The 12,241-nt window shown below is 47.2% G+C and overlaps 1 protein-coding gene across 3 annotated transcripts in view; it reads right to left on the bottom strand.

The window, feature by feature from the left end:
- Window positions 1–11,690, bottom strand: part of PRPF3 (pre-mRNA processing factor 3) — a 1,104,158-nt gene extending 1,092,468 nt beyond the window's left edge. For 2 of the 3 annotated variants that reach the window (XM_069649725.1, XM_069649726.1), the window contains exon 1: window positions 11,377–11,492. The gene's annotated coding sequence lies outside the window, so the exon portion shown is untranslated. Of the gene's footprint in view, window positions 1–11,376 lie in introns of all 3 variants that reach the window. The other variant, XM_069649724.1, reaches the window with a different exon arrangement.
- Window positions 11,691–12,241: the final 551 nt, after the last annotated feature.

Genomic DNA, 12,241 nt, shown 5'->3' with positions numbered 1-12,241 from the left:
ACGAATATTTCCACGTACATCCAGACAACAATCATCGAACTAAGAGGGAAATCAAAGATGGAAAACTGTCAAACCCAGAGCCTCAACTTATACTAGCAGCATCAGGCTGCTGGCACTGGCATTTATCAACAGAGTGACTGAATTAATTGATGACATCAACGCAGAGGAATCTTTGCCAAATATAATCTTGTGTGGAAACCTGAATATTAATTATCTAAACTCTGAGAAAGGAGGTTCACTTGGGACTCGCAGTACACAGCATGTAGCGGTCCAGTGGTGTGATTAAATGGAGATAAGAGACATGTCAATGATGAATGGAAACACAATAGGGGATATACCCCCATAGCCCATGTGGAGAAGAAAATGTCAGAAGTCTATATTGGACAATTTCTTTGTCTCTGGTAAAGTGGCCCAACGAGCTGTAGCCTTAAAAGTGGTTAGTAAACCAGAGTGACCACAACTTGGTGAAATTGACACTGGTTGCGCTAGAAAAAGAACATGTGCATACCTGGAAACATGCTGTGGCCGTGGAATCAAGTAGGATCCGTCTCCGTCTTAAAGATAACGACATGAATACCATGACAGACCCTACCGTAAGGACTACGACAGAGCTGAATATGGGCACTTGCTGAAACAATATGTAGAAATAAAACAAGGTCTTCGCAACTGCGCATTTAAATCCAAGCATTCTTTTGATGTCAAGATTGCGAGGAGAAAAAGACAAATGCGCAAAGAGCTCAGACAATGTATGAAATTAAATAAAGACTCATAATTCGCCGAAAAAGATCAATCAAGCAAAAATACAAAAACTGGATGATTTCACATAAAGCCATTGTTGAAAAACAAGACGCAGAGGCGATGATGGCCAGACTAGCAAACAAAAACTCCTGAGAGTTCTGGAAGGTCATAAACGATGAAAGCTGTGCAGATTACGCAATACAAAATAACATGGTGACTGAAGCTGAATGGGTGCTGCATTATAGTCAGCTCTATAAAAATAAAAGCCAAAATAAAGAGCCAGTGCTCCCAATATTAGATCGATGGGACCTCAAATTCGATAAAAATGACATCTTGAACATCATTAAACGATTAGGGCTCAGGGACCTGACGGCCTCACCAATCACATTCTGAAGAAAAAACAGAAACGGGCTGAATTTTGCTCCCTCTTGTTCTCGAGAATCGCAATCGAATGCTCAACCCCGAAATCCTGGATGAGTGCGATTGTTGTACCAATCTTTAAAAAGGGCAATAGAGCAAACCAAGGACTAGCGGCCAATCGCATTCTTAGATGTTCTGGGCAAGATCTATGCCACGCAAATCCAACAGCAGTTATCCAAGTGGATTATTTCTAGCCAGCATTTTGATCCCAGGCAAACGGGATTCGTTAAGGGTGTGGACTGAACCTTCCGATATTAAATCGGATGAAGATGGAAGCAATAAGAACTGGAAGAAAAGTCTCTCTCGCATTCATAGATCTATCCCACGCTTTTGATTGCATGGATCGAGAAATACTCTGGATCAAGCTGCAAAAAATTGAATTGTTCACAAAGCTTGTTATTAGCTATAAAATAACTTCACAAAAACACATAAGTAAAAATCCGGCTTGACCAGACTGAACTCTTTCGACCCCAATACAAACATTTTGTGGGGTAAAGCACGGGTGTCCATTGGCCGCAATCATCTTCCATCTGTTTTTGTCAGATATTGGCGTCACTGTCGAAAGTATTCCACCATTTCCTCCAAAAAATCATGGGAGCCATATAAGTTGGATCTTCTATGCGGATGACTTAGTCCTGCTCGATCCAACACCAATAGGGCTGCAACGAAAACTATATGCCCTTGAAGAGTATGTTAACAACAATGGGCTGTGCATTAACATCAACAAAATCAGAAATTTTGACACATCAAGATCTAAGTAAGACTAACGCACGCTCAAAGAAATTTTCAATGGCATCTTGGGAGAAAGTCTGAAGAGTGTATTCCACACAAGGTACCTTGGCATGATGATCAGCTCAAGTCTGAACGATTCACTGTGGACCGAAACAACAAAAACCAAATGCTGGCAATTGGCGATAGAAGCAGCTGTGCTACATAAGAAATTATGTACGTTTTCATTAACCTCTTAAGTGCCATTGAGGTTCCACCCCAGTGCCAATGGCTTTTTTTTTTTTAAATCGCGGTATTCACTGCCCAAACCCGCCAACATTTCCCCCCTCATTAACCCCTTAAGTGCCACCGACGAGCCGGCTCGTCGGTGGCAACCTGGAGCGGTTTTTACCGACGAGCCGGCTCGTCGCTGGCATTTAAAGGGTTAAAACCAGTGCTCGACTTCTATAAGCAAAAGACAGTCCCAGCGCAGAGTTTGCGTTGGGATGCCCCTTCACACATTGGGCTACGCTGGAAAACATCTTTTGGTCTAAAGTCTTATGGCTCCCAAAGGGAGTACCAACTGCATGCATCTTTTTATCTTTTTTTTCGCCCATCGGAGCCCGGTGAGTGCGGCTGCTTTAATTACAACTCTTCCACCTGTCCTGGTGACATCCTTGATCCCCTTGCCCCTGAGGTAGCCCCCTTTGTCTCCCACTACCTCCCCGCACCCACTTCCTGATTCCCCGGACCTCCCGCCTCCCGTGCCCGCCCACCCCCTCCCATTGGTCCATCCAGCCTTGCAGAGCGAGTGTAGTGACATGCGTGCCTGCACCGGCTCCTTTCGTCCATCGGAGCCCGGTGAGTGCGGCTGCTTTGATTACAACTCTTCCACCTGTCCTGGTGGCATCCTTGGTCCCCCTGCCCCTGAGGTAGCCCCCTTTGTCTCCCACTCCCTCCCTGCAACCCTCCCCCTCCCAGACCATATCATTTCCGTGCCAGTCCCTCATTCCCCCTACACCCACCCGTGATAGGCCCGACTGTTTCCTCCTTTGACCTGATTGGTGGAGACGAGAAGCTCCCGTCTCATTGCTAGTCCTCCCAAGGCAGCCCCACTGATATAACAAGGCACCAACAGTGAAAGTCGAATCTAGAATTGCATTGAAACCGCGCCCAATAGCCTCTCTGAGGAAAGCTGAATAAGAAGTGTTCCCAATTGCATTCAGAAACTGCACCCAATAGCCTCTCTGAAAAAAGTTGAATCTGATGTATAAATTATTGCATTTCGAAGCTGCGCCCAATAGCCTCCCTGAGAAAAGCTGAATTTGATGAGTTCATGATTGCATTTTGAAGTTGCGCCCAATAGCCTCCCTGAGAATAGTTGAATTAGAAGTGTTCCCAATTGCATTCAGAAACTGCGCCCAATAGCCTCTCTGAGAAAAGTTGAATTTGAAGTAATCCCAATTATATCTAGAAGCTGCCCCCAACAGCTCTCTAAGAAAAGTTGCATTAGAAGTATTCCCAATTGTATCCAGAAAGCACCAAATAAGTCGTAGACCAGTTGAACCCGAAAGTCTCCCTAAAAAGCGTTAATCATCAACCCTTGAACTACAATCAGAAACCCTCCTAAATCAACCCAAAGCTCGCACCGATCATGAGTGCAGTCACTCCCCCCACTCCTGTCAGAAACGACTCCCGTGGACCACCTCCATTCTCCGATCCGCCTTCCCTCCCGCCCCCCCCTTCCCTTATCAGCCCACCCTCGTCCGCAATCCTTGCCACCACCCTCTCCAAACACCAAGCCAAGGGTGCACAATGGCGAGCAACCCACCCTAAGACCACGCATCCCCTGAACCCCACCGCCGACCTGCCAGCAGTGCCCACTCCCGCCCTCCTTACTATCATATCTAACACACCCGACCCTCCAATCGCCCAACCCCCTCCTTGCCCCCATACCCCTACCACTTTCACCGGCCGACCGCACCATTTCCCATCCCTAAAAACTGCACGCCTTGCACTAGCAAGAACCGAAGCCGCTTCCCTCTCCCCCTCTGTCCCCCCTACCCTCTCTCACACACCGGTTGCAGCAAAGAAACTAAAGAGGAAACGTCCCTGGTCCCCCACAACCTCTCAGCTCTCCTCGCCTCCCCTATCTCGACCCTGCACCTCTCTCCCACACTCTCCTTTCCTGAAACCCCTCTCCCTCGATTTCTCCTCGACTGCAACTGAAACTCCTAACCGCCCACTCCCCTTCCTCAAATCCCCCACCCCGAACCCGATCAACCTATCACAAGCAACCACCCAACCACGCCCGAAGCCTAAATACTTCTCTGCTCGCACACTTTTCACCAACCTTAACCCCCTCCCTCCAGCCTCTACGCCCCCCCCACCCAAGCACCAAACCCAACCCTGCCCGCAGATGTAAACTGTATCCTTTTTAACACGCGATCTGTAGCTAAAAACAGACACTGCATCTTTGACTTCCTCACCTCTGTCAAACCGGACCTAGTCTTCATCACTGAAACCTGGTTCTCTGATGACTTCGGCCCAATCGCCAATGAAGCCTTTCCACCTGACTATTGCCTCATCCCACTGAACCGTCCGTCCAGAGGAGGGGGGATAGCATTCGTCTTCAAATCTCACTTCCATGCCACAATCATGGACAACCAAACCTCCATTCCATCCTGTGAATCGCTCCTCGTTAAACTATCCCTCTCCCCGTCGCTCTCACACAGCTTCCTAATAATCTACAGGCCTCCTGGCTACGATAGACATTTCACAAACAACCTTTGTGACTCCATCGCCTCCCTCCAAATCAATCATCCCAACCTCACCCTCCTTGGAGACTTCAACATATGGCTCGACAACCCCACCAACCCTATGACCCACGCCCTGGTCGACGGTCTAGATGCAATTAACCTCCAACCCCACATAAACGGCCCGACTCACTTTAAAGGACACACTCTCGATGCCATCCTTAGCTCCAATACCCTGATTCACCTAAAGCCCCCCACCCCTATCATCTGGTCCGATCATTTTATTCTCTCGTTCACCATCCACATCTCAGCCTCCGAACCTACGCAAGTGCAGGAAAAAACTTAAAATCACCTCAGACCTAGCCGAGGCACTCTTCCAGTCTCGACCACATACCTACCGTCCCCACAACCATCTAACGCCTGAAGCCTTTGACTCATGGCTCAATGCATCTCTGACACGACTCACTCCCCTGTGCAAACCATCATCCCGCCTTGGCCCTTTTCCCAGATGGTTCACTCCTGAGTTAAAAACCACTAAACGGCATTACAAATACCTTGAACGCAAATGGCGGAAAGAGAAAACCCAAGAGAGCAAGACAACTTTGGCCCGACAATTGTATCAGTAGAAGGCCGAAATCCGAAACTCTACAACACAACACCCGAATCCTAAACTCCAAAAACCCAAGCAAAGAACTCCACAAAATCATCTCCGAATTCACCAATCCAGCTTGTAACACAACCATCCCGACCCCGTCACAATCACTGTGTGATTCACTCTCCCTCCATTTTTACACCACGGCTATTGAAAGGACTAAAACTCTAAACACCAAATTGGCTCTCCTACAACCAATTGACACTCCGCCGCCCGCACCGGCCAGCCCCTCACCTGCGACCTCAACGCAACCAACGCTCGAATCATTTAGTCCATTATCACCAGAGCAATTTCTCAAACTTCTATCTGCCCGCAAACCATCTGGATCGCCACTAGACCCTTGCCCAGCCAAAACTCTTAAAGGAATTTTTGCCTCCACCTGCGCAGGGGAGCACGCAAGATCTATCATAAACGACTCCCTTCCTCCGGTATATTTCCCGAGGCATTCAAAATGGTATACGTCAAACCTCTAATAAAAAAATCTTCGCTCGACCCTCTCGAGGTCAAAAACTACCGCCCAATCTCAAACACCAGGTTCCTTGCCAAACTCATTGACCGAACCGTCTACTCCCAACTAAATGCCTTTGTCGAAGCCAATAACCTCCTAGACCCTGCTCAATCAGGTTTCAGATCACGTCACGGAACCGAAACCACCCTAGCGTTGATCTGGGACGACCTCAAAATGACAGCAGACGCCGCAGGATGCGCAGCACTAATCCTCCTTGACCTATGCGCTGCCTTTGACACGATCAATCACTCAATCCTCCTAGACCGTCTCCACTCCCTAGGAATCCGTGGAACCGCTCTTAAATGGATAGCCTCTTTCCTCAAAGACAGGCACCAAATAACTACACTCTCCGGCTTTACCTCCCAACCTCGACCTGTCGACACGGGAGTCCCTCAAGGAGCATGTCTATCTGCCCTGCTGTTCAATCTCTACCTTATTACCCTCCCGCCAATAATTCGCTCACACAACATCATATGTTACAACTACGCTGACGACACCCAACTAATCTTAAAATTCCTGAACTCGAAACCAAACTCCCGACCCGACCTGGCAGCCTGCCTCCTTAACATTGACCGCTGGATGACCCAAAGCCACCTCCTGCTAAACCCCGCCAAAACAGAAATCATGGTGTGCGGCAACTTCGATCTTCTTCCGCACCCTCTTCCCTGGCCACCCGCCATGGGCAACTCACCGACACCCTCCTACACAGTGAAAAATCTTGGATGCACCCTAGACTCCGGCCTAACACTCTCGCGCCAAGTCAACAATGTCTCAAAGTCCTGCCACTACCACCTTAAAACCCTCAGGCGCATCTTTCCATACCTCTCATTTCCAAACAGAGTCTCTGCCGTCCAATCAATCGTTATATCCAGACTGGACTATGGAAACCCCCTATACCTCGGAATCCATGCCTACCAGCTGAATAAACTCCAAAGAGCACAAAACGCGGCGGCCAAAATGCTACTTGCGCTAGGTCCAAGAGACCACGTATCCCCAGCCCTCAAGACACTGCACTGGCTTCCAGTAGCCCGTAGGGTGGCTTTCAAAACCTTATGCCTCACCCATCGAGCACTGCATAAAACTGGACCTCAATATCTTCAAGAAAAACTAATACCATATCATCCCTCTCGCACCCTAAGATCAAGCTCAGCCGGCCTCCTAACAATTCCTAAGACAAACTCAATCAGGGTAGGCGGAACATCATTCTCAGCCCAAGCTCCAACACTGTGGAACTCGCTCCCACCCTACATCCGCCTGAGGACTTAACGTCCCTTCCGCAAACTACTGAAAACCTGGCTCTTCCCCTAAAACCAACCGGCTTCCAAACTAGCACCATCACACCGACCTATCAATAAACGACCAAAGTAGATCAAATACAGGGAAGCGGATATTACGAATAAATCAATGAGAAAGTAAGGAGATCTGAACCGATGAAATGCACATAGCAGTATGTAAAAGCTAATGTGAACGCAAATACAGAGAAGCAAACAGAACTAAGGAGCACGTAGAACTGATGAGGGCGTATAAAATTAACTTTACTGAACCAACAAACGTATAGACTAGGTGAACGCGTGGCCAGACGATCGTATACAAGCGAACGAGCATATAGTGAGGATGACCGTGGAGAGCGGAAGAGTGTTGAGGGCGGCCCGGGGTGTGGAGGGCGGCCCGGATGTAGTGAGAGAAGACGCGGTGTGACGAGAGAAGACGCGGTGTGACGAGAGAAGACGCGGTGTGACGAGAGAAGACGCGGTGTGACGAGAGAAGACGCGGTGTGACGAGAGAAGACGCGGTGTGACGAGAGAAGACGCGGTGTGACGAGAGAAGACGCGGTGTGACGAGAGAAGACGTGGTGTGGCGAGAGAAGACGTGGTGTGGCGAGAGAAGACGTGGTGTGGCGAGAGAAGACGTGGTGTGGCGAGAGAAGACGTGGTGTGGCGAGAGAAGACGTGGTGTGGCGAGAGGACGTGGTGTGGCGAGAGGACGTGGTGTGGCGAGAGGACGTGGTGTGGCGAGAGGACGTGGTGTGGCGAGTGGACGTGGTGTGGCGAGAGGACGTGGTGTGGCGAGAGGACGTGTGGAGGGCCGACAAATGTGCAGAACGGACGAATTGCTTAACTGCATGACGTCCATATTATACCTAGAATGCATGGATCCTTTAAAAGATCATACCTCATATCACACCCCACGCTTACTCTCTCCTTACACCACCACCCAACTAGAACACAGAGATACTATGACACCATTCGGTATAACTTTTCTCATATCAACATCTGACGCCGCTCACTCCACATCACTCTATGGTAATCACTGCTGGTCTCGCACCCCCAGCCAGGCGTTCTCCTCAGACCTTACGCTGCCACTCTCGGTCTGGATAATTCCTGCCAGATTCGAACACATACTCCTGACCTCTCAGCCACCACACCTACCGCTATGAAGCAGCTTCCACAGGAATTTTCGCACCAGCTGCACACATACCAGATGCGCACTTGTACCTTTTGGATCCTCTCTCCTCCCTCTACTGACAAGAACTTCGGTTCCCAAGGGCTTTCAACCTACCAGCGCCTTCAGACCATACCAATGGTATATAAGGCACTATACAAGTGCAAAATAACATAACATACAAACTAAATCTGTTATCAAAAAACGCAAGAATATGCTTACATTATATCAAAACGACCATGGAAAACGTCCTGCCACAATTTAAAATAATACAAGATCCAAGCAGCGGAGACAAAGAAAATATCTTGACGCTGTGGGCTGAACATTGTAAGAAAACGATGAAAGATCTTGATATCGACATTGCTACTCTCCAAACCGAGGCAAAAATAAACTTTGGCTACAGGATTGGATTGACACAGGAGACCAGAGATCGAAAAATAATGCAGTACATAACGAGTGAATCAAAAGCCCTAAATAAGACACAGAAATACCTGGAGAAATTTCCAACAGGTACCAAAGATCATTATATATGAAATTTCATATCAAGAGATATTAAGTCAGTGGACAAACAATGCCGGCAAGGAAAGGAGCTGCAGGCTCTGTAATAAACAAGATGAGACCTTGACACACCTGTCTCTATTCTGTACGGCATTAAGGCCGGAAAGAACAAAACACTTGGGGAAACTTTATTGCAGAGTATCAAACGTTGAGTGCTGAAGACTGGTGGAAACTGTTTTGAAGACTTCAATAGAAAATTAACAATTCCTCTTTTTTTCTTTCTTTTGGAGGACATAAAACGATTTCAAGAGAGAACAATAGTTATTTGAACTAAATAGCGATGTTCATTTCTACTTGATGTCTTTTTTATTTATGTGTAATCTGGGAAGTCACATTTTAAAGCTTTGCAACAAACCATATAAAATTTTAAAAAATGATCAATAGCAGGTGGGGAGAGATGGAAATAGAAAAGCAAGAACAGGGAAGGGCAGACCAATAACATAAGAGACAGTGCAAGAAAGATAGATAATCAAAAAGGAGTAGTAACCACAACCGAGAAAATGAAAAAAACGATATAGCCAGAGTAATGACATGACGGGGAAGAGGAGTTATATCAACCGATACAGCAAGATATAGGAGTGGAAAAAGCAACAACAGAATGCACAGATGGGAGAGGCAGAGTGACAGAGAAACAGACAACAAAACATGGCATTGCAACACTTAGGGGTGAGAAGTATAGCATCAGACAGTGAGAGACAGGAGAAACAAAGTAGCAAAGGGAAGGAGCGATGAAGCAAAAACATTGAGTGGCTGTCAAGCAGCAACAGTAGGCAGAGAAGGGACTTGATTTATGAATCACCTAATGAACTAGCTGGCATCTGTTTTTAACTCTCAACATAGTTTGTGCCCAAGTTTCATGAAGATGAAGCTGGGTAGTATGCATCTACAAGGTTCTTGTGTGGGGAAAATGTTTTCTGCAGTGGCAATAAATTATTTAGAACCACTTTGAAATACATCTGTTTCGTCACTTATTTTTTTGAACAAAGTTTACATTTTTAACACAAATTGGATAGGTGTCAGACACTCTCTTGCGAAGGAGAAAAATAATTTTTACTCTCTTGAAATTGGATTTACTCTCCAATTCTAAAAATTGGGAGTAAAATACTCGCTCAATAATCCTATCTGGAGCACTGTAGACACCTCTTTGGGAGCCCCAAACCACCTCCCTCTGCCCCAAATAAATTGACGCACCATTCCATCTATTAGGACACACTTGTCCCTACAAGCCCATCAGGAATGTTGCCGGAGTAGCTTATAACACAGTCTGTTCCAACTTTGGCACTCTCACATACTATGCCCTGCCTAGGGTTCTGCTCGCTGAGTCTCCCAACGCTGTCATGTAATAGACCTGGTTTGTTTTTTTCTTCAATAGATATAACACATACCCAAGTGTCAATGCCACAAACAACATAGAACCATATTATCACTCAACACTGGTACTTCTGGCCCACACTCATTCAACACACCACGTTTCGCACATGTGTCTCCCTTATAACCACCACTCTTTTTGGCAGAACCACCGGCAATAAGCCACCACAAATGTCATAGATGCGCTCAAAATAAGTCCCCTTTACACCCTAGGAGAGCCCGGTCGGCTCAACACCAACATCTTCCAGGAGCTACATTTGGCTCCAAGGGCAACTACTGGCTTACAAACATATGTGGAATTAACTCGTTATGTCAGGGAATGTGTATGAATGAGCATTGGGACACCTCCATCGAAAGCATAATGGTTCATATATGATTAACACAAAAGGTATAGTTTGCATTTCATATGGGACTAACTCCTAATTTCCCCAACTAGTTAAACCAGGAGCTGCTTTTCAAACGCTTACTTCACTCCCTGCATTAAATTGGGTAGCAATAAAACAAATTACAGCACATTAAGGAGTGAGGTATCCACCATGAAGCGCAAGATAAAAAGGCAATATTATTATTGTTCAATTTGAAATAATGATAAAGTTTGGATGGAACTGTGTTATGGGTTATCTGTTTAAAGCACTGAGTGGTAACTTTGAGGAAGACCGTTGAACGGGCATATTGGGGTTGTAATTTATAACCTTGGCGGGGGCACAATTAGGGTGCAACCGGTTGGGCATTAATGGTACACGTTGAAGGGGGCGCGATTGTGTAGTTAATTTCTATTGTTATGTATTCTTTTATTAATTGATTTAAAACTACAGCAAAAAGAGTTCAACTTATAAGACTCGTAAAACCAAATGCTTATGAAAGTTTTTGAAGGGGCATTTTGTAACCGCTGAAAATAAGTTAGCGTTTTAGGGTGCAGAATAACGATGCAAACCTTTTAGTCTTAAACCTACTCTGAACTCGCAAATCAGCTTTTTAATGAATGCAAACAGCCTGTGTTCACTTTAAGCAGTTTTGCCTATTAACCCCATATTGCTGGTACCCCCCACGTTTGCCACTCTAACATTGATTTGTAAAGTCGTCACTGCTGTCTCAAACACGTTTCCCATACGATTCTCTCCTTTACACAGTTCTCGTGAAATAACACGGCAGCTACCAGGGCGCGATCTCTAGCACCCGCACAAAAAAAGTGAGTGGGGGACGCAAGGGGTACTACTCGCACTCACCGGTTGCAGCACGCGAGTTTAGATCTGGCTGGGAGACGTGCACACAACGTTGTACCGGAAGCGGAAAAGCCATAAGGCTCTGTGGAGCGCACAGGACCTCTTCACGTGACAAGCGCTCAACTTGTATAGATATCAAAAGAGGACTAGAGTAGGGAGGCAGCTGGCACCACTGCAACTCAGGACTGGGCGGAGGCGGAGGGAGTTGCAGTCGGCGGGAGTTGCTACAGTACTCAGAAGTGGCGGCCGTTTTAAATCGCGGCGTGTTCTGTTGCTGGCGAGGGCCTCGTGTGTTCGGCCCCAGGGAGGTTAAAAGTGACACGCTAGTTGGTTGTCTGTATATGTCCTTATTGTCCACCGATAAAAGCGGGCTGGGGAATGCTATGGAGTAGGCGGCTGCACATCGTGGGTGGGGGTGCAATGTGTAAGGCTTCCTTCTTGGTGGGGTGTTGCATTGAGCATTAAGGGTACCCTTGGGTCTGCAGGGGTTGGTGGTGGTATGCCTGACAAGTGGTCCCTTAGGACTGGAGGGGGGAGAAGTGGAAAGAAAAGTTGCAAGGGGGATGGTGAGAAAGGGAAATTGGGTGGTGGTCGCCAGTCTCCGGCAGAGGGCTTGGCGGGAGCCGGTGTTGGTCGAGGGGGGTTGCATTGTGATGACAGTGGGTGCTGCTTTGAAGTAGATCCCCTCTGGATCTGATGGTTGAGGGCAGTGGGGGTTCTGGTTGCTGTACCGCAGTGTGTGGGTGGATGTGAGTCTGGGGTTGAACCCATGGAGGCAGAGTTGGGTTGGCAGAGGGTTATAAAATTGACTAAGCCCGATCAGGATCTTAGTGGAGTTAGTCCGTTTGCGGTGTCAGAGTGGGTCCGG

Source organism: Ambystoma mexicanum, chromosome 1p (assembly GCF_040938575.1).
Source record: "Ambystoma mexicanum isolate Mex_15411 chromosome 1p, UKY_AmexF1_1, whole genome shotgun sequence".
NCBI lineage: Eukaryota > Metazoa > Chordata > Amphibia > Caudata > Ambystomatidae > Ambystoma > Ambystoma mexicanum.
Note: the sequence above shows the minus strand (reverse complement) of the source record. Positions and strands in the feature narration are given on the sequence as shown.